The 25513-nt window shown below is 41.7% G+C and overlaps 1 long non-coding RNA gene across 8 annotated transcripts in view; it reads right to left on the bottom strand.

Annotated features, from left to right (window-relative positions):
• Positions 1-7690: 7690 nt before the first annotated feature.
• The window catches only part of LOC108406530 (uncharacterized), a 42477-nt gene continuing 24654 nt past the window's right edge, over positions 7691-25513 (bottom strand). The window contains exons 2-8 of one of the 8 annotated variants that reach the window (XR_005059995.2): positions 20919-20954; positions 19289-19575; positions 18311-18377; positions 16504-16561; positions 10765-10840; positions 9649-9770; positions 7691-9266 (exon numbers count right to left, since the gene is read on the bottom strand). This is a non-coding gene — a long non-coding RNA (uncharacterized lncRNA). Of the gene's footprint in view, positions 9267-9623; positions 9771-10764; positions 10841-16503; positions 16562-18310; positions 18378-19288; positions 19576-20918; positions 20955-25513 lie in introns of all 8 variants that reach the window. The other 7 variants (XR_012127583.1, XR_005059993.2, XR_005059994.2 and 4 more) reach the window with 7 other exon arrangements.

The raw sequence follows: 25513 nt of genomic DNA, 5'->3' as shown, positions 1-25513 counted from the left end.
TCTATCTATCATCTATCTATCTATCTCCATCTATGTAATTATCTATCATCTACTATCATCTATCTATCATCTATCTATCTATCATCTATCTATCTATCTATCTATCTCCATCTATGTATCTATCTATCATCTACTATCATCTATTATCTATATATTTATCTATCTGTCAATCATCCATCCATCATCTATCAATCATCCATCCCTCTATCATCTATCTATCTACCTATATATCATCTATCACCTATCTATTTATCTATCAATAAGGCTTTGTCACATTTCCCAGCAACCCCATGGACATAGCAGTGTGACACTGAGCGTGGGGGGTGCAGTGTAGGATGTATTAGCACCTCCGTTTCAGGAAGTGATCAGAGCCCTGGGGCCTGGAAACCAGCTGAGCAGTGATTCCACGTGGGCTTAATAAACGATTCCCTGTAAAAACAACAAGTGAGTCAACATTTCAACCCACGTCCCAAGGTCTGGGATGCGCATTAACCAGACCCACTGATTAGCTGAACGTTTGTCTGGTATAGATAAAATAAGCCACACATCTTGTGTGTGTGTGTGTGTGTGTGTGTGTGTGTGTGTGTGTGTGTGTGTGTGTGTGTGTGATCCAAATATAGTTTCATTGTCAATTTTTTAAATTACTCTCTCCTGTTTTTGCTGATGGTCATTGGTGTCTTATGGCTTATGGTACATCCGTCTGCTCAGAATGCTTCTGACATTTTAACAATTTCTGTTAGTATTTCATCTCTACAACTCATGTTTAGAAAGCTAAGGAGTTTAGATTCTGAGCTGACCCCGCTGTTTCCAAAGCACCTGTTTGAACTTATCCTACTTGAAGCAGAAGAATTTTTTTTCATGGGAGCAGAATTTGTGCATGGTTTTTAGGAAGCGGCTAGGATCTCTGAAGGGCACTGTAATATAGTTTCCCCAGAATGGAAACTGGGTACACACCAAGCATTTGCAAACCCAGAAGGGCACACAGCCCGAGTCTTTATTTAATTTTAGCAAAAATCAGGAGAAGTGATAGGCATGTTTCTTTGTATGAAGAATCCCACATGCATGTGAGAAGTGTGGGCCCCTGGGCACATCATGTGTCCCTATACTGGGACGCTCAGTCAGACTAACGTAGCATATAGGACAGAACATTCCAAAGAACCTCATTACACTCACTTTCTCTTAAGGTAGCACTGCTATATATTCATCCATTGTTTTATAGCCAACATCAATGGGTTTACTCCAAATTGTAAGATTCTTCCCTTTACAGAAAAAAAAAATGCCCTTCACTTTCCTTTACTTCTGAATCAGCAAGCTTGGTTTTTAATGAAAAGGAATCGTGAAAATTCCTCTCTCCTCATTTTCATAGCCACGTCCATTCAGCTACTTTTTCCATTGACGTAGACGTGTACACGGAATTCTCGTCTCTCAGAAATTATATTTCCTGTGCTGCTTCTGAACCGTGAAAGGTGTCTGGTGAGCTGGCAGGATGGAGTGAGATTTTTAACAGTTTTCAACGTTTCCTCCTTATTCATCCAAGACTCAAATCAAACGTGGAACAATTGACGCCCTGGCTATTTATTGTGAAGATTCATTAAGCAAATCTAGGGAATTCTTATTTTGCTAATACACCAAGTGGCATGTCAGGAATTAACAATGATTTTCTTCCTTTCTGGTCCTTAAAAATGCACAGAACCCAGTTTAATCCATTCATCGGCTGTTGCAAATATCTAATATGGAAACTGGAGCAGGTTGAATGGTGAGCCCTGAAACAGGTGCCCAAGTCCTCACTGCCGAGCCTTTGAAAGTTCCCTGTTGGGGGAAAAAGAGTTTTATTTTTATGGATGTGATTCAGTAAAGAATCGAAGAGAAGATTATCCTCGATGAGGGTGGCCCTGAATCCAATGACAGGTGTCCTCATAAGAGGAGAGACACAGGCACAGAAGCCATGTGAGGACGGAGGCAGAGAAACGAGGGACACGGCCTTCAGCCCAGGGCTGCCTGGAGCCCCCAGACGCTGGGAGAGGCAGAAAGGAGCCTCCCCTGGAGCCTGTGGAGGGAGCTCAGTCCTGCCCCGCCTGGAGCTCAGATGTCTGGTCTCCAGACCTGGTAGAGGATGAATTTCCACCGTAAGCTCACCGGTGTGCAGCCATTTGTTACAGCTGCCCCAGGACACCCCTGCAGACCCCTCCCCAGAACTCCCGTCTCCTAACTGTTTAGCAACACTGCCCCTTGCTCCCTTAATGCAGGAATCACTGCTGGCAAAGAGAACGGCTGGGCACCTGGGTGCAGGTTTGCACATGTGGCCGTGTGGACCTCAGCTTTATCTGCATCAGGATGGGGCATCTCCAAGAAGCCCTGTGGGCATCTAGCTGAGTCCTGGTTTCCTGGCATAAAATTTTAAAAAATTGTGCCCTATAGCTGCCCCCTCTTCTGCTCTGTCTTGCCTGTCTCATCATCTATCACTCCAGGGAAAGCCACAGAACTGCACCCAGAAAGGAACAGAGATGACACACCCTTCAACGGCATCCCAATCGTCAGAGATGCTTTGTGCACAGAATTAACCGGGCAAGGCAGAATGTCTTCCCTTCATTGGAAAGCAGAAAAAAAAAGACAGAGATGGGAAAGGGAATTCAGATGTGGGAAGGATGGTCTGTTTAATGCAAGAGATTTCCCCATTGGGGGCGGTTTTCGTGAACTTCTCAAAATCACTGTCAGCATGATGATAACACTTACCTTCATCCAGGCGCAAGTTTGGTTTTGAAATCGTGTCATGAGCACTGGGGAGCCCTCTTTTTTGTTCTTGTGTCCACACCACATTCTCACAGGCCAACTGGAGTATTTGTCAAATCCTTCTCCAACTCGGAGAGGAGGCCCTGAGGGGTGTCTCCCAGGCTCATCCACAAAGCTGACGAATCTGCACCATGTGGAATGGGGACACGCTTCTCTCCCTCCACTCTTGGCCCTGGGAGGGAACCAGAGAAACCCAGCCCAAATCCAAAGCTTCACAGAGTTCGTAACAAACATCATTGTCCTCTCTCCTTAGACCTTACCATTCCCCATAAATACTGTAAACGTACAGAGGAAAACATTGCAGTAACCCTGGGACCCCATTCACAGGGCATCTTCCAAATGTAGCTTTTGGGATATTCAAATGACTAATAGGATAAAACATCAGGTACAAGTTGGAAATGTACAGATCAACATGTAACTCTTATGGCCTCATCAGATTTTAGCAGACTTTGATGCAGCTTTTGGTCAAGTGTGCATGCCTACTTTCGAGAAATAGTTGGGTCAAGAGACTCTAGAGAAAGCAGAACATGTAAGCAGGTGAGGAACATGATTTACAAGACAGAATGTTGAGATCTATAAAGACCTTCGAACCGCACATTTCCATGAACCTGTGTCACGTCATGAAACCATTTGCAGATAGGTCCCAGACTAGAGTTCCCAGTTCCCCAGAGCCCGGTTGGCCAGGCATCACAGGAAACCACAGTAGTCCTTTGCATTAACATTTGGAAATGAAACATGGTCCAAATTACACTAACTGTGTGACCGTGCTGTATTCCACGTAAACCCACTTCTCCCAACACTAATTCAGAAGGATCTCCCACTTCCTTCTTTATCTGTTCTTCGATGACAACATAAGATCCAGGTCCACATTCACGGCACACTCTCATGGGTGAACGATACATGCATGACATGTTTGCTGAATGAACATAGGAAACATTCAAAAATCTGCTTCTAAGCTAGTTTTCATTCCTGAAAGGAAATCACTAGATCAGAAGCGGTCTGGTCGTTTCTTCATTTAACTTGGTCACACATTATCCCCTTGTAGGTAATGAATTTATCAGCACAGATGACAAGACTTTGAACTGCTCTGTGCTAAAGGAGGATCGTTATGCGTTCTTGGAACATCAGAAAGAAAACAAAAAAACATATTTGTCAAAAACGTGCTTTTTGAAGGCAGACCAATGTGAGCCAACATGGGACAAAAATGGGCAAGATCAAGGAAACCAGTCGGTGTGGATGGAGTCCATTCTCCCAAGTGCCTCTCAACCCATCTTCAGCGTCCACCACCTGCCTGGGACTTCCTCTTGAGTATCTTGGTGATGGCATCTCAGACTTGGGGCTTGTAGGCTTCTCCACCCAGCTTTTTGCAAATGGGGGCTTAAAGGAGCAAGAATTCATGAGCGCTGAGCACCCTTGCCATTCCTTTGCACCCAGCACCCCATTGCCAGCATGGCCGATTACTTTTCTTGCTAATACGTGCTTCCAACGCAGGTGTGTGTCCGCCATTCACAGTGCCGTTGCTCTTCACCGTCACTGACCGCCTCCTAGGGCTGCTGATGCCGCCCCTCCCGTCCTCTGTTCACTGAGGACCCTTCACTGTTTCCTCTTTCCACAAAGCAGCCAGAGCGATTGCCGGTTAAAGACTTGCCTTCCTTAAAACCCACCACCGCCTTCTCCTCACATTCAGAACATCCTATAAGCCTCTCTCCGTGATCTGTGACATTGACATCCCAACCACCCTTCCCTATTTCACAAAGGCCTTCAGGGAGCTGTTGGGGGCCGCACAGCTTTGGACATCAACTCTAAAACCACGTCTCTTCCCCCATTCCTGGATCCTCCCAACAGCTGTGCTTCCTGTCTCTCCAAGTCACCTGAACACAGCGCTTAACTCAAACACTGAGGCTCTAGGAACAGGTACGCGCTTGTCCAGCCCCACCGAACATGGCAGAGATGCTTTGAGAAGTACAGGAGCTTGTCCAAGAACATGGCTGCAGGGTCTAGAAGAGATTCAGAGAGTTGCCACCTGCAGTCAGGACACACAGCATGATAGGTGTCCCAGACTGTCCTAAAGAGCCCCCCTTCTTAGAATGGAGCACCACACCTGGCTTAATACTCTAGTGTCCCCATCCTGGAATTCCTAAGAGCTTTGGAAAAAGGTGCCTGACGTTTTCATTCTCCACCACACCCTGAACTTTATGTAGCCAATCCCACAACTGAACGTTCTCAGGTCGCTGGTACCCAGGCAGAGAACCCACAAAGATAGATTTGGCTATTACAAAGCATTGATGGCACATGTGCGTGTCTCTTGCACCTTGATTTTTGGAGCCCTCCCTCCCTCAGCAGAGCCCTAAATGTAGCTGTCTAGGTGACAGGGCATCTGGATCGCACATTCAGATTCTGCTAAGAGGAAGCTAGGATTTCTTTGCAGTTTAAAGAGAGGACACAGGAGAGAGTGCTGTGGGATGTTTGGCACTTTCCTAGTAGGAGCCTGCATGCCTTTCATTTAAACGCAATGGGAAATCGAGTAAGGCATCCTTGGGGGAGCAGCAGCAAGCTTTCTGAATCAGACACCCTAATTACCACCCCGCAAATGCCCCTGGGAAATTCCCATTTCTCCATGACTGTCACCTAGACGTGGCTGGATACCTGCCCCTCACCCAACAATCCCTTGAGTCCTGCTTCAAAGTTGATTTTAATTCATGAGAAAAATAATTACAAGCAACCAGCACAGATGCTACTACTTGGAGGCTCAGGACATCTGTATCTCCCACTGTTTCCTACAAGACTGTGAAGGAAACAGTCTAATCAGAGGCTGGGGCCCCAAAGCCATTTGGTAACTGAGTCCCAAGATCACCTAAGCCCAACCTTTACCATCTTCCTGGGCATTCAATTTAGGATTTTACTCCTGACGCCCACGAGGTGCCAAAGTCACATTTCACAGATTCAGATTTTAAAATGCCGTTCCAGGTCGGCGCACCACTTCCTTAGATAAGTTATATCCAAGATCAGAAGAGCAGGCGTTGATGGAAGCAAAGCATATAGGAATTATTTGTGTCCATATCCCACCTCTGATTTTTTATTTTTTCCATTTCAGGAATAAAAGGGTCTCAGGACAGAAGAGAAGGTGCCTCTTTCTTCCAAGTTTGCAGTGCCTGCAATCTTCTACCTGCCTGGTGAATGCTCAGTAGGGCCGGGATGGATGAGCCAAAATAGATCACAAATACTGGCTGTAATCAATGTATTTTTCCTTGGAAAAATCCAAATGATAAATTATATGCTTTCATTCTTCTCTGTGTGTGTGTGTCTTTCTTTAATTTTTGCTTTCTGCTATTACTATCCGAAAGTGTAGGTCATACATCCCTTCTTATCAGTTTGAGGGGTGGGCACGTATAATTATACATGTTTCATGTAGCTCAATATATATAATTACAATATACATTAAATATATAATGTTACTGTTTCATGTAATATACTATACACTATATATGTCACATATAATATATGTTGCAAAATTATATTCTACATGTAACACATAACTATAATATAATCTATGATATATATTACGTATATAATATGCATATATTATACACAACGTAATTACTTAAGATACTCAAGGCAGAGGCATCTGGGGGTGAATTCCTTGATTTAGTCAGAGGAAACCCTTTGAAAAGGGTGTCTAACCCTTGGAAAGTCCTTTTTCAGGAATGGAATTTAAACGTATGTACCTTAATAAAAATGAGAGAAATGCATTCGTTGTAAAAGTTGGTATCAAGGACTTTGAATCAGCTGTGCACACGGCTGTATTCGTGCGCCCTCTAGCGGTTCAATTAATCTGATGGTTAAGAACCTCAAGAATCTAATGCTCAGTAAGACTTAGATTATTAAAATATTGTGTATGGGAGAGAGGAAAGATTTTTTTTATGTGCAATGAATTTTTTAGAGCAGTTTTAAGTTCACAGCAATACTGATAAGCAGGTATAGACCTTTCCCATACATCCCTTTCCCCACACATGCACAGTCTTCCCCAATGTTAGTTTAGAAGAACAATTTTTAAGTAACTATGTACGTAGACAGAATTTTATAATTTGTAAGCTCATTCTAGGATGGTTAATTAATTACCCAGTTGGGAGTGTTTTGACCAACGACAAAGGTTTGTACCTCTGATTTATGATACCCCTTACGTGTTCATTTTAAGGTACCTCTGAATTAGCTAACAGAAAAGCAAATATTTATCTAGTACTCCGCGGGTTTTGTGCTAAGTGTTTTTTTTATAAGGATCTTCGCCATGAATGTTCACAATTATTCTATGAGGTAGGTATGGTTATTACCGGCATTTTGCAAATGGAACGGTTAAAGCAGGAACTTTGCCCAGAGACACCAGGTAATACGAAACATAGCTTCTGTTGAGTCCGGCTGTCATACCCACCTGGCTGTGTTTTTCATCTCTGCCGGTAACTCTGTGCAGAAAAACAAGCGTCTCCTTGCCTGTATATGGCTTGCTTTGTCCTCCGACGTTCTGGTCAGTGTATCATGAGAGAAGGTAGAGGGAGAAAACCAAAAAGCATTGGAATTCCTGAATTCAGTGTCTACACCCGCAGTCTGCAGCCAGTGGTCCTGTGTACCCTGTGATGTGGCCACAGTTATGCAACCTGACCTCTGCACACTTGGTTTTCTCCATCCACAAAATAAAAGGAGTTGAGGAGATAATCTCGGAGCATCTTTCTGAGGCTGAAGTTCTAAAATTCTACTCTACAACGGCCAAAATTCAAAATGAATCTTCTCGTGAGGTAATGATAAAACAAGGGTGTGTTGGAAACCTTAGAATAGTTGGGGTAGAGAAATGACTCACCTTTATACACAATCCTTTGATGGATTAATGAGGCCCAAGATGGTTGCCCATTCGGAGTCAAATAAATCTTTATTCAATATCCAATATTAATACAGTGATTTGCATTTGATTTTTAGTCTCCATTTACTCCTTAGTATAGACAATAAAGAATAGAGTCATGTTAAAAGGGATCAAACACACATAATTGTGTTCCTCCTGGGATTACAGCCTGCAAGGCATCATGGGATAGGTGTGCATCGGACTTTGGGGTCAATATGACCGGGGGGGTCAGTCTCAGCCCCATAACTTAACAAGCTGTGTTCTCCTGAGCACATTACAGGAACATTTCCAAGCCCCACATATTTCATCCATTATATAGGGGAGGAGTTGCTTGAATTCTAACCCCGCAAAAGACATGTGGATGTCCTAAATCCTGCTACCTGATTTGGAAATGTGAATGTGACCTTATCAAAATTTCAGGGGAAGCCTGGCCCTACCAATACCTTGAATTTGGGGCTGCTGGCTTCCATAATTGAGAGAGAATACATCTCCATTGTTTTGAACCACCACATTTGAGGTGATTTGTTAAGGCAGCCCTAGGAAACTGCCAGGAATTATACTTAAGCATAAATGGGGAGTAAGAGGGAAATAAGATACTCCATCAAGGTCTGGCACATCCTCAGGGGAAAGCCGATGCTGATGACCTTCCCAGGTATTTGGTCCCCACTTCTTTTTGGTCTCTGGGATCACCTTGCTCTGGGCAATGTTGCATCAATGACTGGACTGATTGCCTCCCAGACGATAAGGCGACCAGCTGCTATGTAAACTACCATAGGCTCAAAGCTGTACCACTCTTGACTCAATTTATCTTGATTGCGGACAAAAATAAATCCTTCCCTTGGCTTAGTGACCACTTTGGGATGGATGCTTTCAATGCATTACTATTAAATGCTGCGTGCTTGGCCTCTCCCGATCAATGACTTGCTTGTACATGGTTCTTTATAAGTAGAGTTTACTTTGAAGAACAACAGAGCTCATGGGACAAATGGATGCCAGTGCATATGTCCCAGCCCTGAAAGAGATGTCTGAAAACTTGGAAACAAGATAAACATTTATCCTCAAGAATGGAAAAGAAATTAGTGGAAATCGTCACCACCAACACACATTTGATTATCTGGAACAATAGATGAATTTATTGGCGCTCAAATGCATTCCTGGAAAACGGGAAAGAGCTAAAATTAGCAGACTTTGGCTGCCTGTTCTCCACCGTGGCTTATTGTCATGACCCCTCAACTAAGGCGTCCCCCTTCCTTGTCACACAGACAGCATGGGACTACCCCACAGCAAGGCTTCAGCCATATATTGTTACGATTCAGTTCTGACGGCTGCTCCTGGACCGGAAGGATGGTTTTCTTGTGCTCCTTTAGGGTGCTGGCCACTGTTTCGATCACTGTATCATACAAGGGCTCTGCGTCGTGTGTTAGGGGTGTGAACTCCGAGGGGTCTCTGGTGAGGTCAAAGAGCAGAGAAGGGTCGTGGTGGGTGACCCGTTGGCCTGAACATTGGCAAAACACACTCTGATAGCAGGCTTGAGCTCCTGGTGGCTGGAAGACTGGCGTCACATAATGAACCTTCCACACCACCTCACCTGGAGAAGAAGAGACACAGCAGAAATACCCAACCCGTGTGCCAACTGCCCTTACATTCTATTTTCCCAAGCACTTTTCTGGCCTTCCTTTGTGCCCACAGGTGAATGCTAAATGCCACTCAATCCTTAGAGGAATACTAGAATGTCACACATCTTTCACAGCAGCCATTCTATCTGTTCCTCCAAATTAATATTTCTCCAAGATATCCCCCTGCCTTTGTGAGGAGAGCGATTCTTAGAAGCTTTCCTGAGAAGGTATGTGCAGTGGAAACCCTAGAAGGGAAGGACTGGTCCAGGGAGAAGAAAGAGACAGAGTGCTAAGAATTAACCACGAATGAGCCTACTCTGGGCACGCACCAGGGGAAGGGGCTGGTCTACTCACTGCCCATCGGGTGCCAGCGCACGGCGTGGAGGTATGCACCACAGTAGTGGAACAGAAACTCATGCTCTGAGCGCTGGACATGTCCCTGAAGCAAAGGCATCAGGTTGTGGCCGTCGATCACCCTGCAGACACACAAATAGGAGATAAGGTGAGGGTTGTTGGCCGTAAGAGCTGAAGTCAGTGCGTGCTGTGGCATCCCCCAGGCCCAGAGAGAGGTAAGATGACTCCGCAGAACATCCATGCGTACTCTCAGGGAGGTACTCTTGTGGGAAGGGGAAAAATAATCAAAACGTTTATAGTGAAATGACAGGCAGAGGACTGCATCAATGCATGTGCACCCAAAGGGCGCTGTGGCTCTAACCACAGGTGGTCTCAAAAGCCCAGGGTTCCTATTTCACAAATCAGAATTTTGTTTTGAGTTGTACTGTCACCCTGAAAAGAGATTTTATAAGACCTCTAAAGAAAGTACATTTTCATCTTATATTAGAAAATGTATCTTTTACCTTATATTAGGAGACAGTAATAATAAAACCTGCTTCATCGTAGAAAATGGAACAAGTTTCAGGTAATCCTAAAAATGATCATAAAAGCAATAAAACTGTCTATATTCTCAGATAGATTGATTGCATTGACACTCCCTTCAGAAGTTACTGGAAATAGTAAGTTTAGCAAGGTCATAAGATCAAGAAACCAAATTTAAAAAATATATTAGCACTGAACAACTGGGAATCACATTTTTTTTAAGTACCATTTACTAAAGCACCAAAGTCAGGAGGGAATCTAGGGATACCTTCTTTTTCATGTTAAAATTTTGTATGCAGTGGGGGGAGGCACGGGAGGGCTGTGCAACACAGAGAGGACAAGCAGTGATTCTACAGCATCTTCCTACGCTGATGGACCGTGACTGAAATGGGATTGTTGGGGGGACTTGGTGAAGGGGGGAGCCTAGTAAACATAATGTTCCTCATGTAATTGTAGATTAATGATACCAAAATAAAAGTAATAAAAATTTAAAAATTTAAAAAAATTTGTACGTAGAAAGCCACAAAATATCCACAAAGAGAAGCAGGAAAGAAATAAACAGTGTTCATGGATAGGAAGACTCAAAATTGTTACCATCTCAAACTTGGATGCAGTCTCAATCAAACGCCCAGAAGGGTCTTTTGTAAACATTGAGAAATGTAAGATTCACCTGGGAAAACAAAAACCTAAGATATCATACATAATTTTGAAAAAAGGAGAAATAGTTGAGCATTCACACTGCATGATTCTAAAACTCACTAGTCCTCAAGACAGTGTGGTGTTGACATAAGGATAGACGTGTGGCTCAGTGGAACAGGAGAGTGAGAAATACAGCCGCGCATATGCTGTCAATTGATTTTCAGTAAATGCCAAGGAAATTCCGCAGGACAACCTTTCAGTGAATGGCAGTGGAACAACTGAACATCCATGTGCAAGAAAAATAAATGTCAACCTATACCTCACACTATATAAAAAATTCACTCACTATGGACCTATAAGGTAAATGTAAAACTGGAAACTGTAAGATTACCAGAAGAAATAATAGGAGGAAATCTCTGCCACTCTGGAATAAGAAAATGCTTTTTAGATATATCCTAAAAATTGCCATCCCTAAAAAAAATAAATAAATGGGCTCTTATCAAAATGAATACATCTGCTTTTCAAATGATCGTGTAAGAAAATGAACGCACAGGCCAGAGAATGGAAGATACGTGGGCAAAACACATACCCGATAAAGAATTTGTATCCAGAATAAACACAGAACTCTTTCAATACATAAGGAACTGTCACAGCTCAATGATAAAAAAATAAAATGCCCAATTGAAAAATGGGCAAAGGATTTGAACAGACACTTCACAAAGAAGAGATGTGGATGGCAAATAAGTACATGGAGAGGTGTTTAACACATTAGCCACTAGGGAAACACAAATTACCGCCACAATGAGATTCCAGTGCAGTTATTACAGTAGATAAATTTTAAATAATGGACCATACCAAGTGCGACTAAGATGTAGAACGACTGGAAGTCTCATAGATTGCTGACGGGAATGCCAAATGGTACACCCACTTTGGAAATTAACTTGATTATGTCTCATAAAGTTAAACACATATCAATAATATGACCCAGATTTCCCACTCCTGGGCATTTACCCCAAAGAAATTAAAAAGCCATGTCTACAAAAAGACCCCTGGGCAATAGCTCAATGTGTTTTTCCAAAGCAGGCATGACTTTCAGAATCTCATGAAGTAATTCGTCTCTGTTTCCCATTGAAAAGTAAAATATAAATGAATGAAGATATGATATTTTTAGAGCTATTTCTGAATAACAAAATCAAACTGGCATTCCATTGTGTGCTTATTGTCACACATTTACACAGTAGAGGACAGTTAAATGTCATTCATAATAAATCACTGTTATATGATACTCGAATACAGGTATACCATATGTAACAGTATACATAAAATAGATAAAATATTTATTATATTGTTTATACACAATATATATTATGTACAATATACTACATAAAACATACAATAATATTTAACTTTATATTTCTATAATTATATTTATGATATAGTATATATTATATATCATACCATCTGTTATGCACTATATTTAACAAAGGTATTTAATATTAATATATAATAAATATGTAATCTATCATCATAAATGGAATTCATTATTATATAATAAATATAAAAGGTGTTTATATTATAGTAAAATATTTATTATAATAATTGGAATATATAATATATACTATAATATAATCACAAACACTATATATAAATATGTATTATTCTTTATAATACTGAGTATTATATATTACATTATATAAAATACATAATACACAATATGTAAAATATGACAATTATAACTGTAAAACTTAAAATTTATCAATATATAACTTATGATATATAATAAACAATTGTATATAATATGATGCATACTATTATTAACAATTATATATTATGTAGTCATACTATTATAAAATTATTATACAATTCTAATAAATTTTATTTTGTTATGCAATATGTAATTTTATTTAACATTCAGTGTAGCATCTTATTATATAATACTATGGTTTCCTTAAATAAGAAAATATACTGTAGTCTATAAATTATATAATGTGTATACAAATAAAGAAATAATACACACATATTTTACATATGCACACATATACTACAAAGTGTGTAATCATATGTAATGTACACCGTTACCATCATCCACAACAATTCAAATAGCCAATGGGAGTCAAGTCCAGCAGTGAAAATAAACTTAGGTGCATTAATAAAAAGAAATAATAGCTTTAAAATGGCATTCCCAGGAATAACTAGGCAAAGGCCCACACTTGCTTCGGGAGGATCTGTCACGCTCTCAAGTCTGCTTTCAATTCCAGGTTATTCTTGCTGTTGGGTTGTGTTCAAAGACCTGATGATAATTAATACTCTGCTCGACTCAGGGACCCTTGTGTGTACGTGCCCACAATCCTTTAAGTGGACAAATAACATTTGAAAAAATAAGTAGACGGCTAACCTCACCATGTCCCAGACTATGGTGACTAACTTTTGATTCCTGCTTGGCATGTGCCCATCAAAGGGGTAACACCATCCCAGGCTTCTTAGGTGCAGTGTCACCCCCCCACCACAACCACAATCTTCTATCATTCAACGATGCAAAGTCCATGTAACTAGCTGCAAGAAGATTCTGCACTTAAATGTAAACTCCTTAACCTCCCTGTTTAATTACTGTTGAAAAGCAATTTGTTTGAGAAGCCGTTTATTAGAAACGCTGCCACTAGAACTCAAGTGGGTTTTTTTGGGACAGCCCATGTTTTCTAAGAAAAAACATTATACTGATTTCCTGGGAAGAGAATAATTATATACACATGATCAGTTCTCACTAGAGGTGGATATCATATCAAACATAGGGATGGTTTGTAACTTACAACAAGGAAATAAAATAGATACAAATCCATTTTGGTTTTGGAAATACATATATGTGAATCTTTATGCATGCATGTGTGCAGAGGTAAATGCACATGGAAACAAAAAATGCCAGACAAAACACAAGGAAAGATGTCAAAGATAAAAAGTGGCTATAAATAGCTTTAAAAGGCAGATGCTTGAATAGAATGTTCAAAATTTAAATGTTAATAAACCCTAAGCTCTCAGTAAGTTCACTGTGCGAGTCATTTTGGGAGTGGTGTAGTTACAGCTTATTAGTGAGACGGGCAAGTAACTTACTGAACAACCTTGAATTTTGCAATCGGATTTTAAGTAGGAAAATAACATACACAGGAGATAGTTCACTGATTTTTCACTGGCCTCTGGTTGTGATGAGATTTTCATAAGAAATGAAGGGGAAAATAGTATTGGGGAAATGTTATGCAGAGAAATGTCAACTTTTCATTTCTCTATTGTGAACCATTTTAGCTCCTTATGGAATGCAATTAATCGCTTTTATAACACACCTGCATCCTGTATTCACATAGATTATAGAGTAAACATAATGATCTGTTAGTGACTGACAAAAGGTAGAGACCTGGACTGAAATTCCCTTTGCAGAGAACTGCCCTGTGACTAATGATTCAAATGCAAAATGACTCATTTAGAAACACCAAGAAAGATTTTCCTAGACAATAATACACACCCAGCAAAGAAAACATAATCCTAAATCACACTGGAGTTACAATTTAAAATTCTACTCGTTACAGTGTTACAGCTGTGTTTACTGTCAAGTTTACGTAACTCTCGGTGCTTGTGTGTATCTGCTGCAGGATTAAAAACTATGTAAATATTGACTTACACTGCGTGTATGTATACAAAGTTATCTTCATGAATCAAGGCCTTTTCTCCACTTGGGTAAGGTTCTGAATTAGTTGAAAGTGTGTTTATATAAATCTCTACTGTGGAGTATGTATGCATGTATATTTATTACATTTTAAAATAGATTGAAAATAAATTACATTTAGAATGTTTTAATTATGAATATGCATTTAGGTGGCTCTGTGTAGCCCACTTTTCAAAAGCCTTCCCTAGAAGGAGAAAAAAAAGAAAGAAATGTATTCTGCTTATTGTGTCTCAAAGCAAAACACCCTCCCTTGTGGAGATGAAGGAATTCTCTGTCCTGTGTGAAGTGAGGGAAAATGCTGCTTTAATAGCATAGTTATCTACTATATTGGTGTGCGTGTAGTGACCCCTCCCACCTGACTGCACATCAGCTGGACCTCCTTCTAATTTATTACCCGGGGTATTATTTTCTCTAGTGACCATTATGACTTCGAAACAAAAGATTTCAGTTCTGACAAGACATTTCTAAGCATTGCTTACAAAACTAATGAGAACAACATGCTTCCTTTTAAATCCATCAAGAGGCTGAGGAATGACAGTAGTCTTTACTGCACAACTTCATTATCTTGCTAAGGAATTTGGGGGGAACGTCACCATTATTTCGACTTTAAAGATGAGAAACACTGTGTTCATAAATCGTGACTATTTTCTCGGGAAAGAGTCACTGGCTTGGCTGAACCGAGAGGGAGCTTTTAATTCCATTCAGTAAAACAAATATTTATCATCTGCCCAAGAGAACAAGGGGCTTTACTTTATTTGAGGCAATTCATAAAGACTTGTGTTCTCTAGCGTTTGAACCAGATACATAAAGCTGTTCTCCTGGGGACTTGCCCACCATCCAATCCATTTCTTCTTCATCATCCCCACATAATCCATATTCACGGTGCCCAACCAACTTCTCTCTGGTGACGGGTGGTGTGTGGACGTGCAGAAAGGAAACAAAGAGGAAGAATCCACGTTCATACCCAAGGGGAAGAAGGCCAGTCTAGTTATCTTCATAAATAAAAGCAGTTTTTACACTTGGATGTGATTCTGCATTAGTTGAAACACCTCATCATGGCTGATGGGGGCTTTCTATGAACTTAAGTTACCTACTGCTCAGGAGACTAATCGATACCACAGCAAGACTTGTAGGAAAGGATGTGAGGAGGAACGGAGGTGACGGACGAGGGGTATTAGCAGGAGATACCAAGTGTCATCTGGCTTCCCATCCCTTGCCTCCAGTTTAGCATCTGACATAAAATAGCAGCTTCATAAATCTTCATCTTTGCTGAACAGATGAAGGAATAAAAATCGCATATGGGTTGTCCCCCATCTATTGGCTGAGAATGGCCTCTCAGACATGGGTGTGGAAGCACCATACCCGAAGCACACAGATGTACTGCCCTCAGGTTTCAGCCGCTCCTCGCTCTCCACTTCCCTGTGCCCCTCAGGAACACAGACCTGACACTGAACATGAACACTTAAATGGTTGCCCAGAATGCAGATTCCTCGATCTCTAAGAGTGTCCACGTGAATAACTCTTACAAAGACAGCATGGCTTCTGCAGAAAACGCTCTTCGTTCCTTCTTCCTCACCCTTTGTGCTGACTGAAACATCAGCACGATGGCTGGAGCTTTGGCATTAACTTTGGGGCCATGAGGCTGCTTGCACGGAACTGTAGCAAAATAAGACCTAAAGGGCTAATAACAAGAGAGAAATAAATTGCTCTCATGTGCATCTGAATTTTTGTGTTCCTCACTTTAATGTCACGTGCAGTCATCCTAAATTCACTGTTCCATGCACTTTCACAACTGGCATTATGAGGAGGAGGGGGACTGAGATGGGGTATGCTCCCTCAAAGACAAGCAAAACCCAAGGTAGGAAGGAGTGACAGGTAGGATGAACAGACCTGAGAGACTGTATCACCGTTGATCACTGTGTTAGAGCAAAGAATGGATGTGACAGTTACGCAAGCACAGTGGACAAGGTCCCATTACGTACTCATTAAGCCCACGGAGTCGTACTGTACCATCTGCTGTCAAGTCTCCTGCGCCCCCAACTAAGAGAGCAGAGAAAGGAGGTCAACAAACATCCACACCGCCATTCATTCTGCTTCTAGTTGGTAACCTGCAAGGGAGCTGGTGTGCCAAGATGAGCTCTATCTACACTCATGTCAGCATGGCTTGTGTGAAGCATATAAAATGTAAAACCAGATATCTATAAATAGATGCACTTGCCAATCGTTCCTGGACAGAGAAGTATTTTTGGGCTGTCACTGGGAGAAAGCAAGAGCAAGACCAGTCCCACACGTTGAATCCATTTAGGTAGTAATCCACGTTGAAGCAATATGGACTGGAATATAGGAATTCCAGCTTTTATGAAAAACGAGTGAAGCAAAACATGCTTCTTTGCCTTTTGAGGGCTTGAAATTGGCAGGACATTCAACTCACATGGAACCCACAAGCAAGGGATGTAAGTATTAAGTGGTCGTTTCAAGAGTCCTAGCCTAGAAGAGGAACAAGTTGGATAAGGTAATGTCCCTGATTGAGAAGAGAACCTGTTTATTTAAAGCAAATATTAGAATATTTTCTTGGGATTGAATCTCTTTTGGCAGTAGGAAGAATTAAGTTCAATGATTTTTGCCAAATAAAAAAAAAAACAATGGCAATGAATTGACTGAAGAGTACTTCAACCACTTACTGTTTTCTTTATAGTCACTAAATGCATTTTTTTCCACTTAGTCAATATTTAGAATCTCCTGAAATAATAAATATAATTGATTTCTTTTGAAACTCATATACTTATACATCTTTATCCCCATTCACACACAAGAATTCATTGTTTAGAGAAAACTTATATGGCAACCAAACGATTTTGAACAAAATTGAGAACACTGAATTATGAAAAAAAATTCCTTTGAGTGACAAAAATAGACAGCAATACATCAATGTTCATGGGACAAGAAATTTTCATGTTTATTCACTCTTCATGCTCACGTGATTCAAATTAACCTGATTAGTTCATTTCCTAGAGCTAATCAGATGAGGTGCTACCCCTTCTCGTGGTAGAAGGGAAGGTAAAAAGAAAGGAGAAAAACTCAGAGAAATTTCACTGCAAGGGTGGACATATTAAAATTGCACCAAAGTAGATGTTAGACTTAGTAGTCTGGAGCAATGAGCCCCTCAGTACCTCAATAGATGCCAGAGGCATCACTGTTTAGCTGGGTATAAAAATTGGTATTCGTAATGTTGAGTCTAAGCTAAACTACCAAGGAAAATATTAACTCATGGTTGCTACACTCAACTAGGTAAGTCTAAATGTTAAGATTGTGCATGAGTGTACACGTGTGAATATTTACAATTCTCATTTACTCTCCGTTTTTTTTAGTCACATGTCTTCCAACCTCATCTCTAGAGGCTGTACAGACCCACTTTTTTAAGAATTATAACTTAAGAGCATTGCACAGCTGTAAGAGATGTGGAGAATTTTGAGGGATATCATTTCAAATATCTGGAAATACTACACATAAGTCGGAATCATTTCAAGAGGCCCAAACAGGTGAGCAATTTTGGTGGCACATGTCAACAGACAAGTCAGTTTAAGCTGTCAAAACATAGCAAGACTCCTCCCAGGTGGATTTGATTCTTAATATTTTGAGCAATGTTTTGAGGGTTCTTATGAAGAAATGCAAGAATAAATTATAATAAAGCATTGTTATGAGAAAAAAAATGCTGTTGGCTTCCTGTGGCCCATCGGATCTTATGGGGTACCAGCCAGTCAGGAAAGCAGCCCAAATTGGGGTACATACGAAGGCAGCTGCTAGGTTCTGGGTGTTTCTCACCACCTCACTTGCCAGGCAGTCAATATTAGAGGTGCTGCAGACAGAAGGAAAATTCAGATATGAGTTTTCTGATTCTCAAGAAAATTACCAAAATGCAAAGTCTTCCTGTTTTTGGTTGAGATGATTCTCTTTCCAGTAACACATAGTGTTTTGCACATCAATTTGTCTACCTACTTAAATGCATCCATGATTAGAGGAAATGGAAGCAGAGTGTAAAACACTATATGTTCGGGCAAAACGATGACAACTTAGCATGGATCACCATGTAGAATTAAAGTATTGCCAGTCTAAGTTAATATGCATTTCAATGGAAAAATTGGTCAATTTAATCATTCCATATTCTTAAAATGAATGGGTAACTTAGGTTAAGTAAAATCATAATGTATTTCCTATACTAAAATCTATCTTTTTTAAATAACCAAACTAGGACATTTTGGAGTTTTAGTTATTGCCTATTTTGTTGATCTAATATTTTAAGAAGAGGAGATGACACAGACACACAGAGGGACGACCCCGTGAGGACACAGGGAGAAGACGGTTTCCACATGCCCCGGAGGAAGGCTCAGGAGGACCCGCCCTGCCCACACCTGGACCTCGGGGTCCAGCTTTCAGGATAGAGGGGAGAGAAATACTGCTGTGTGAGCTGCCCTGCCTATGATGCATTATTATGCCACCTCACAAACTAATACATTATATGACGGCATTTATATGCACTGTCTGTAACAGGCAGATTGATAGAGTCAGAAACAGGTGAGTGATGCCAGGGGGCTGGGGGAGAGGGTGGGGAATGCCTGCTTATGGTGATGCGGTTTCCTTTTGGGGGGCTGAAACGTTGTGGAACTAAAGAGAGGTGATGATTGCACAACATTGTGGATGGACTAAATGCCTCTGAACTGTGTGCTTTAAATGATTTAGAAGGTGAATCCGTGTTTTGGGGTCTCTTACCACAATAATGAAACAGCAGTAGTAGTTCTGTCCTTTGCAGCTGTCCCAGGGCGACCTCTGCTGTCCTTAGGGATGACTGCTCCCTGGGGGCCACCCTCTCAAGGGCTCTCCCGTCCACGGTGTGGTGGCTTCTTTACCTCATTGTGTTATTACTTTAACAGCACAAATCTCCCACCCCAAGGTCGTCCACCATCAGCAGGAAAATATTGGGCCTGGCATTCCTCATCAAAAACCTTCCGTGAAGGCTCCCACACAGGTACCACAGTGTCACGGCCAGCCAGCAGTTCCTGAAAGTATTTAGAGAGAAAAAAAAAAAATCAGAAACTATCCATTCACATCTGCATTTTAGGCAACTTAAAACATGAAATAATGGTATTCCTTATCAATTCCAATCAAGTCTATAGAATTCCTTGTGCAACGTGCGTGACCTGGCTTACCCAAATGCAGAATTTTTTTTAAAGTCATGCTTTATGTTAATGTAGTATGATTTACAGACTCATTTCACATGCACTGTGGCATTAAATGCCCGTAACATCTCAAGCCATTTCAATGATTGTGAGACCCTTCAAGAAAAATATAATACTTGTTAAAGTTGAGTGTAAGGCCTAATAAATTGATGTCTTTGCATAAAAATGTAAACACTGGAGAATCAATCAAAGGCTAATAGCCAGCTGCTCATGTTTCATTTTATTTATTACTATATTTATTTTATATATTAGTATCATATGTATTATTTAGTTGCATTTTTTAATTTATTAAAAATACATATTTGAAAAACAATAGGAATTCTTCTAACATATGAAGGAGGAACTCCAACATATTTATATGTTCAATGAAAGTTTAGGTTGTAGGGTCAACCCTACATAATTGCCAAATGCTATGATATGCTGAGAAGGGACAGCACCCCTTGCCTGGATGTGAGCCCTACAAGGTGGGCCCCATCCTCTCCTGCAGGAAACTAGGTCCCCACCCAATCAACTCCAACTCCAGTTAGTAATATGTCCCCAAAAAAATCCACACCTTAAATCCATTTGTGAACGTCCATCTTCAGCCTGTCACTGTACCCCAAGACACTCAAGGCACCTCTTACTTCAATACTTCAAATCCCTCCTAACCGGCCTGGCCATTCCCATTTTTGCCACCTGGCCCCACCAAAATGAAGACAAGCAGAGTGGCCCTATACGTACACAAATCTTATGACACTCCCTAAAGAAGCTCAGTGGCTTCCCAGTCCTCTTTGTGTTAAAATACTGGACCCCAACTTGATGGACAAGCCTCCCCAATGACAATGTTCGTTTCCTACTACCCCCAACCTGTTGGCCCATCCATGGACCTCCTTAAAAATCCCTACTGTGATCCATGACCGCCCCTCGTACAGCGGCCATTGCTGGAACATCCTTTCTTCTACCCCAAGAATTCCCACACACGCTATCGTTCTCAAGATGAGCATTACTTTCTAAGAAAACTCACTCCTGCACAACTCCATCAATCCATAGCCCTCATTATAGCCTTCTCACATCTCAGGTAAGTTAAAGAGACCAAACCTCAGCCAGAGAGGAGAAGATTTGAGCAAAGCACGCTTCTCTCTAGATGTGGAGAATCACAAAGGCCTTTGAATTCATCCACTTACCAGTCCTACATGGCAGTTTCATGGCTTCTCTGCTATCTGTGGAAGAAAAGAATCAGCTAGCAACATGTGCAAGCACACAGGGCTTCTCATAGCAAGATAGTTCATGGCCCACGGGCTAATGAGCCTGATTCGTGGTGACCCACTAAATGCTTTATGCTTAATTTCACACAAGGGGCGTTTGTCAACAGAGAATGTGGCAGAAAGCATGCATGATCCATGCACCTCAGGATTCTTCTACCAGCAGGCATCCACAGATTATGTTGATCCAGCAACTAGAAACTTCTTTCCAGAGCTACTAAAGCAAAAGTCATCCATGAACAAGCATGCATTCAATAACTGTGTGAAACGTGCCATGTGTATGGTACTCTACTAGAAAGAACATTTTTCTACATAGGGCAGGTTTTCAATGCTGTGCATCTTTAAAAGTACAATGACAAATAACATGGACCGTGGTGTCCAAACCCACTTGGCACAGGAGGGCAGGTTATCAGCCTGTTATGAGTGGCCACTGAGTGGTAGTGTCTGGACCCTCAAACTACCCCAGGTCAGTGAGATGGTGTGGGCTGAGAAGCCAGTCCATGAGACAAATGACATATAAATATGAATAACACCACCTTATACTTTATAGGGCTTTCTTACCCCCAAGTCACCTCCACACACATGTTCCTATTGGAGTCTCTAAATATCTCCCCTTGCTTGCCTCAAAGGGTTGATAACAGATCTCCTGTTTTATGGGAGATAGAATTGAGGATCACAAGGTTAACAAGGCTGGTACATTGATGACCTGGATTCAGTATGACATCTCTGACCCTCAAGTGTGTGTGTCAGTCCATTTCCGAAGTCATATCTTCACCTTAGGTCTCCAGAAAGCTCTCAGGCATGCTGTTTCTAGAAGTTGACTCCCCTGGGGTGTTGGGTAAAGCCCACTTCCCAAACTCTGGGTGGTGTCTCCTTTCCTGGGCCCTGCACCCCCTAATCAATACTTCTGAATTAGGTTTGCATCCATTGTGACCTCCTGAAAATTCGTACCCTATTTTTCCTGTCTCCAACCCCACGGCCTGGCACATTACACAGCATTCTACCAAATGCACACACTGAACAAGTCGAGACTTTTCCCAGGGCTGGTGGAAGCAAGAATGCCATTTTTTAAATTTAGCAATCATAGCTGTTTTCAGCCTAATTTCATAAGTACACATGTCTCCAACCCACGACTGGTAAGAGTCACTATGATGAAGACTGTCGGCATCCAGGAAGCTCTTCTATCTCTGCCTGCACCCCAATCCCTACCTTCCCTGTTTGCTTTTCCAATTTTTAACATACGATTTTATCAAAGATGGGCAAACGGGCGAGGCAAGCCTGGACTTCTGGTGATGCGCGGGCGTGTGAAACTGGCATATGCCCGGGTAGCTTTACAAATTGCTTTTGTTTGCTCGCCATCTTTAAAGAGGTGTTCATAATTACTTAATCATCAAGCGCCCCTCAACCAACTATGAATTAAGGCTGTGTTATTAATAATTTCCATATGAGAAAGACCAAGAACACACGAGCCAATATAAGAATCGCAGCCCCGAATGGGTGAAGATACACAGGCAGGTCGATGTCCTTGTACATTGTCCCTCAAAGAGTGAGAGCTGGAAAATGATGTCCGTGGGCAGTGGAGTGGACCTTCCACATGACGGGAAAACATAACTGCGTGAGAGGATGGATGTGTTAACCAACCCATTTCTGGTAATCACTTTGCAATATATACACATATCAACTCATCACATTGGACAGCTCAGACTTACACATTATATCAATTCTGTCTGCATAAAGCTGAGAAAAAAGTTTTTAAACTTTTCCAGGTTGTAGTATTTTTGCTTGTAGAAGTTAACACCCAGTGGTCCAGAAATAGCAAAGATGATTAGGCATGGACACCTTAGAGAGTAGGATTATCTGATACTTATTGGGAGTATGGGTGTGTGCGTGTTTGTGTGTGTGTGTGTGTGTGTGTGTGTGTGTGTGTGTGTGTGTGTGTGGACTTGTTTGGAAACAGGGCCTTTGCACATGTTATTAAGTAAAGAATATGAGATGAGGTCGTCCTGGATGAGGGTGGCACTAAACCCAATGACAGGTGTCCTTATAAGAGACAGAAGAGGAGAGAGACAGACACAGAGAAGCCGTGTGGAGATGGAGGCAGAGATGGGAGGGATGTGGCCACATGCCCAGGGCCACCTGGAGCCCCCAGAAGCTGGAAGGGGCAGGAAGGAGCCTCCCCTGGGGCCTGTGGAGGGAGCATATCCCTGCCCCGCCTGGACCTCAGAGCCCCACCTGGATCTAGGGGGTCTGGTCTCAGAGCTGGAAGAAGGTGAATTCCTGTTGTTTTAACCCCGATCTTGTGGTCATTTGTTACAGTCACCACAGGAAACAAATCAAAGCAATTGAGAGAAGAAAAAAACCAAAATCTTCTACACGCCAAGAAATAGAATGAGCCAAGCAAACAGGACATGTTCAGAGGAGGAGAAAACATTTGGCATAATTTCTATAAGTACATTAGAAAATGGTTAAAATTGCAACAGTGAAATCAGACAGGATGTCAACACATAATTCATACATTCACTAAAAATCCATAAGCCCATAAACATACGCATAGCCTCCTCAGCAACCGGAAAAAGGAAATTTTAAATATCATAAGAGACTGTGTCTCACAATCAAAATACTAATAATTTTTCAATAGTAGGCAATTTTAAGAAAGTTACCTTCACACCGCTGGTGAATGCTTTTGCGAGGACAGGCTGCCACTAAATATTAAAATATTTTGAAATAATCCTAAGCTATGTCTCACCCTGGAGAAACCCTGAGCTAAGGCCCCCCAAAGGCAGGACCAAAATTGCTGCAATGTTGCAGCAGGTTCAACTTGAAGCCAATGAAACGTCCATTCTAAAGAGGAATGGCTGCAGAAGTTGGGATATAATCCTAGGACAGCATTCTATGATACTGCCTTTAAAAAAAAGAGGATACACTCATGGGGTCTCTTTGATGGTAAAGCCATATAATTCTGTGTGGCGTTTCTCAACGGCAGCTGAGAAGGGTACCAATTCTCTCACACACATAAAATCCACTCCATAAATGAGGATTTGACACCCCACATGTCCACCCACAGTTGAAAGGATAAATCAACTCTGGGACAGACAGGATCTAGTGGAATAAATCTACTCCACAAAAGCTATTGATACAGAACTTGAACATAAGTCAGGACTAGAGCTTCACCACTAGGTGGTACAACCAGGTAGATTTCAGCATCTTACACACAATTGCCTACTTGCAAGAGGATTTCCATCTTACATCTAAATGCATCCTATAAAGCCTGCCTTGCGGCACCTCAGCACAAGCCCCTGAGGTGGAGAAGCATCCTTGGCTACGTTACAGGTGGGATTGCCATGACCCCAAGACACTCTTCGAGCAAGATTCAGCCTCACAGACTGCAAGAGATGCTTGTATCCCAGGACTTTTTATCGCCTAATTCCACCCATTATTAGTGTCTTATTACTATGTAGACGGTAGCTGTGGACGTGGAGAGGCCAGAACAAGAAGGGATGCTCATACGATGATGACCACGAAAAATAGACCTGGAATCAACCACGAGGACAACTCCAGGCAAAGCTGTGCCGTTTCTGCAGCTAGAAGCCCGGAGTTGGCTCTGAAACAAGGTCATATTTCCAGGGCATTCCAATCCTGGGCTCCTCCACACTGTCACAGTGCAGGCATTCCCAGCAAACAGACCTTTCTCCTGGGGCAGCAAGTTTTGCTTCTAAACCAATTATGTTGTCTCTCTGCTGTTTGGAAACCCAGTGGTGGAAACCACGAGCAGGGGTCCATGAGGGAGATCGAGTCCAAATCAGAGTTCATCCTGCAAGGAATCTGTGAAAGTTCCATGTACGCACAGTTACATATAATCTCAGAGCCCAAAATGACTCAAAAGCAAAACACACAATCATCTGGTTTGGGCACAAAAGAAAATTATGTTTCTTGGGATGGGCTACATAAAGGGGCCAAGGACCAATTGTTATTTTAAGGGCTCTGTAGGAAATGCCTACAGTGATTCTCGGAGGGCAACGGTCCTGTTGCTTGGTTTCTGTCCATTGCAGATTCAAAATGCACCAGTTGTGGGAAAGATGCACCCATTTTTATCATTTGCAAGGCTCCCAGCCTGCAAGAGAATAAACTGTGGATCTCCAACGGGGAGGGTGTGTCCAGGTGGACAGCTGGGTCTGCAATATGGGGAGAAAAGGTGTTGTTTTGGGAAGACTAAATGGACAGCATTCTGACTCCAACCAGAGGATGACCTGATGCATTTGTTCAAGGAGGGGGTTAAATCCAGCCTCCTGGATTCTGGCAAGTCCACGTGGCAGGCGTGCTAAGTAGCCACGCTTGGGTTCACTTCTGTCAGGACCCAAGCCACTTCCTAGAAACAGGATCAAAGGCGGATTGCAAATTCCATTTTATTTGACCTCAAACATACATTTTTATCCCCACGTTCTTTGTTTCATTTTGTTATTATAGTAAAATATATACAACACAGAATTTACCACTGGAATGATGTAAAAGTGTACAAT

Source organism: Manis javanica, chromosome X (assembly GCF_040802235.1).
Source record: "Manis javanica isolate MJ-LG chromosome X, MJ_LKY, whole genome shotgun sequence".
NCBI lineage: Eukaryota > Metazoa > Chordata > Mammalia > Pholidota > Manidae > Manis > Manis javanica.
This window is presented reverse-complemented; position numbering and strand designations above follow the sequence as displayed.